The following is a 4,490-nucleotide window of genomic DNA, read 5'->3' on the forward strand; positions in this document are numbered from 1 at the left end:
GTGTATCTAGGCAGAGATAACACTGACACCCATTGTTCAGGAAACAGAGAAGAGCCGCGATAAGTTTCCTTAAAATATGCTTTTAAAAATCTTTCCAAAAGCACAGTATTCCTATAAAGCCTCTATTGCTTTGTTCATTTTTGTCTGTTCTCTGCTTATTACGTTAATTTGTAGGGTCTAGCCATTTCTGCCTTCTCTCAGTCCACAATACAGAGGATTACCTGGCTTCTGTTTTTATCTTCTGTAGTTTTGCAATATAATCAAAGCAGAGACATTTTGTTTCATCAACATCGACTTAGTGTCCCTCAGGGTAAATATTCAGGCTCCCAAACCTCCTGAAACCAGGTAGATCAAAAGACAGAATAGAAAGAGGAGAGGGAGAAAGTAAGAGCAGAATAAGTAATTTTTTTCAAAATTAGGAGGTTTTTTTTCCAAGTATCAAAATAGTGCCAGACTTGATACATCTTTTGCTTTGCTACTATTACATTAACTGGCAGAGTTATTTTCCAAATAAGACTGTTTCGAGATTTCTGGAGTGTTTTACAATGGATAGTACAGAAAAGACAATTAAAAAACCCCCATTCCAGTTTGCATGTAGGAAATATCATTAGTATATGGTACTTTACAAACAGAGTGGGAGTTATTCTTTCAATAAAAAGGCAATAACATATCCTCCCCATTAAGGCATTAAGTTTAATTCTTTTCAATCGGTTTAAAAACAGAAACACCAAAGTAATTTTATTTTTGCAGTTATAAAACTGATATCATAGACAAAATTCCAGCCCAGAAAATGAAATCCTATAGAGAATTTAATTTCCTAGAGAAATTATTTTCACGTAATACATTTCTACTTGCTTCCCTTGCCTTGTGATCTGCAGTATCACCCTCTATGCTCAGTAGATAGTTAAACCTCAACTACATGCTCTTCAATGGTACAAAGAATCAGCTAGAATAATTTAAGGACAAAAACATCAATGTACTATGCTTTCATCTCTCCCCAGGGTTGCTAAGTGTTCACAGATTTCTTCAGTAGCTGTCTCAGCCCCATAGTAACAAAATTAAAAACTGGCTTCCCAAAGCCCAGTTTCTTTCTTATTTTTTTTCAGCAGGTTAATGTATGATTAATAATAACTTTTTCTCTTTTTTTTTTTTTTTTTTTTTTTTGAGGGTTTTTTTACTACCTACTTTGGTGCGATCTCAGTCAGGCACTCCTGATTGGCCCAGGCCGGCGGCTGCAGTAGGAAACCCTGTGCATTTCTTTCCCGGCGGCGGCGGTGGCAGCAGCAGCAGCCCCAACCAACAGCAGCAGCAGCCCCAACCAACAGCAGCAGCAGCCCCAACCAACAGCAGCGGCAGCCCCAACCAACAGCAGCGGCATCTATTTCAGGTGGCTGAAAACAATGGAGCGGTTTGTCCTCCTCCGGACAAAGCTAGCCGCTGAAAAAAAAAAAAACAAAAAACAAAACAAAAATCCTCTGCTGCTGAGACCAGGGGCATGGGGTGGGTAGGCTGGGGGGAGACTCGGAGAAGCTGCTGTTCTGTGTTTATTGTGGGTACTGCTGGCTCTGAAACGCTACGGAAATAATTCCTTCATGTTTCTGGGCAGTGAAGCTCCGGGCTTTCTGTAATCAGATGACAGAAGCACCTGCTGATGTTAAAAAAAATGTATAGACAGTTGGGTTTCATCGCTGTATCCTGACTTCAGTCATGTTCCTGCCTTGAATCAATACACAAAAAAGCCCTGGCATGAGGCTTATTTATTGAGTCTCTGCCTGCTTGTAAGCAGAGAACAGAATCAAAGACTCGATTGCATGTTTTCAGGGCTGGGGTATGAGGCAGCAGTATTTCATACTAGGTTACAGCTAGCACAAAGCTTCAATACTAAAGGTGTGAGCCATACTTAGCAGTTTTCATCCATATTTCTGTTCTAATTAAGGGTGTGACATTATGATTTCCTCCCCCCCTCCTTGCAGTATACCCCGGTAGATGTCTTTTGTAGATGCTGTTCTGCCTGTTCACGTTAGATAGAAGTTGCTGAAAGACCCCATACTGAAGAGGCATATTGAAAAAGCAGGCCTATTGTGTCAGGCTCTCATGTTGGGTGCTGTATGCTGGCCAGGGGTCCCTCTTGCAAGAGCACTTGCATGCTATTTGTGGTGAAACTAGCAAAAGACCTATCGGTACGACTTAGACTTAAATTGGGGCAGGTGGGTAGAGCTTCCCCAGTCTCTTTCCTCATGTATTTAATCAAGGAATGCTTAAATTTGCCCCAAAGTCTTACTTGACTTTGGAAGTAATAGCAAGAATTGAGCAGGGACATGTTTGGGTTTTGGTTTTTGAAACCTACAGTTCCAAAACAAGTCAGATAAAATACTTGTGTATAGTAGACCTTGAGTCCTACAGATAAGTTTCTCTGGACAACTTGTTCTGGTCCTGCCATGGCTGTTGGCCTGGTGGCACCGCATGCTGGGTGGCTGGGAGAGAAAATCAAGGCAGGTGCTGTTTTACAACGGGGACCTCCAAGCACAGTGCCACACCAGACCTCCACCAGACCTCCAAGGTGGCATGTAAGGGAGACTTGGTTCAGCTGTGCTTTCTAGTCTTAATTAATGTGGGTAATTTGTCTGTTACTGTTCCAAGCTTGCGTTTCATAGATTGGTTTCGTTATGAAAGAGGGGTGCAGAAGTAAGACATCCTGGGGAGGAGGGGAAGGGATGATGTAAGGCCATGAGAACAGGGTTAGGGCTGTTTCATGTTGTGTACTTATAAGGGAAAATGAGTTGGAAGTGGCCTATTGGCTCAGTCTGTTTCAAGACGTCTTGTTGCATTTTTGGAAACGCTGCGGTGGGTTTAGAAGGTATCTTAACAAGTTAAAGGAACCTCAGCGAGGACAGGGACTCCTTCACCAGCAGAGTAAGGGAGACCTCTCTCGCTTGTTTCTGTTTTATGGGAAGGATGTGCTTGCTCTGGGAAGGGCACTATCTGAGAACCATGATGGCTTTTTGGAAGGTCTCATTCCCCAAAAGACACAACAGCATAGCTCGGTGAGGCAAAACCACAGTGGCTGTGGTGCTCCGAGGAGGCTAGAGGCAGGAACTGTGCACTAAGTGCAAGTGCATGGCTTATGGTGGTACCAGCCTGCCTTAGCATAGGGCTCCACAGACTCTGGACCAGCACGGGCACTGGGAGCTCCAGCTCTGCACCGGGAGCTACGTGCTGGTGATTAGCAGTACGAATGTCACAGTTTGGCAACTCCTGCTGTATGTAAATCCCCACGCTGCTGCTTGTGTAGGGGAAGGGGAGTCTGTTTTTTCCAGCCCTGTGCTTCTCTCTGACTCGAGAGCCCCGCTCCTCCTGTGCCTGTGACCTTAAGCATCACCCCAACCGTTGTCAGCGCTGCGGTTTCCCTCCGAGAGGGCTCGCAGCAGGGTCCTCCTGCGGCAGCTTCGTAGCTGTTGTCTCAGTGCCTGAAACCGAGGGGAAGCTCCCTGTTTCGGGGAGGATGAAAGAGGGAATTTGGGTGCTTCTTTTTACAAGCTCCCCTTTCCGTCAGTCCTGCCCTTTCGACGGGACGGGGGACGTGGAGCAGAGGGTGAGGAAGTTGTGCCTTGTGGCTTGTTGCCACACTGACACTAAACGCTCTCTCTCGTGGCTTTCCTGCTCTGCTGATGGATGCCCTACCAGCGAGCAAGGTTAAAGGCTTCTTGGAATGAGACTTCACTCTCAGGGTTGCAGTGCAGGACAAGGTTGTTACAAAGACAGAAACAAACACTGTGGAGATGTAATGTATATTGTGGAGATGGAGGGTTATTTACTAGCTTTGCTGCTTTTCAACGCTAAGGGTTTCTTTTTGTTTGGTTGTTTTTTTTCTAGCATTAGTGCTATAAATAAGCTAGACTAAAAGCTCAAGCTGGATGTTGGGATGAACCATTTCTAAAGGTGAATTCCCCTCCCTCTCTTAAGGCATTTGCAATTAATCTGAAACTTCCCCTGCAAAAAATCCATCCCCCAGCCACGGGGGGAACCCAAGAAAGCAATCCTGTAGCTGGTGGCGAGCGCTTTGGCTCCAGTCTGAAACACCAACGTGAACTGCAGCCCACAAAGCGCCTGCCCAGTGAAGGGCCGCTTCAAAACCCAGCGTGGTCAATATAAAAAGATCACCCCTGGACTCCCCTTTGTCAATAACACCCTGCATCAGCAGAAACCAAAGATCAATGCATCCACCTCACCGACTTTTTAGCGTTTGAGATGGTGACTACTTGCTTACTTTATATGCCTCAGCTATTTGAACTCCCCCTCCCGTCCTCCAAGCTACTGACTCATTTCCTCCTCTAAAAACCTTCCTTTTTTAGCCTTTCGCTCTGAAGTATTTGGTGGCTGTTTTGAGCTGCCTGCTCCATGCCTTACTTAGGCAAACTCCTACATGACAGCCCTGCAAGTCTTGCTTTTGTACCATGGAAATTGGGGCTTCTATCGGAAGAGCACACGTC

The 4,490-nt window shown here is 45.2% G+C and overlaps 1 long non-coding RNA gene across 5 annotated transcripts in view; it reads left to right on the forward strand.

Moving 5' to 3' along the window:
- The first annotated feature begins 1,190 nt into the window (after positions 1-1,190).
- The window catches only part of LOC106900406, a 27,410-nt gene continuing 24,110 nt past the window's right edge, over positions 1,191-4,490 (forward strand). For all 5 annotated transcript variants that reach the window (XR_001414153.1, XR_001414154.1, XR_001414155.1 and 2 more), the window contains exon 1: positions 1,191-1,387. This is a non-coding gene — a long non-coding RNA (uncharacterized LOC106900406). The remainder of the gene's footprint in view (positions 1,388-4,490) is intronic.

The sequence above is a fragment of the Calidris pugnax genome, unplaced genomic scaffold, assembly GCF_001431845.1.
Source record: "Calidris pugnax isolate Ruff unplaced genomic scaffold, ASM143184v1 scaffold147, whole genome shotgun sequence".
NCBI classification, from domain to species: domain Eukaryota; kingdom Metazoa; phylum Chordata; class Aves; order Charadriiformes; family Scolopacidae; genus Calidris; species Calidris pugnax.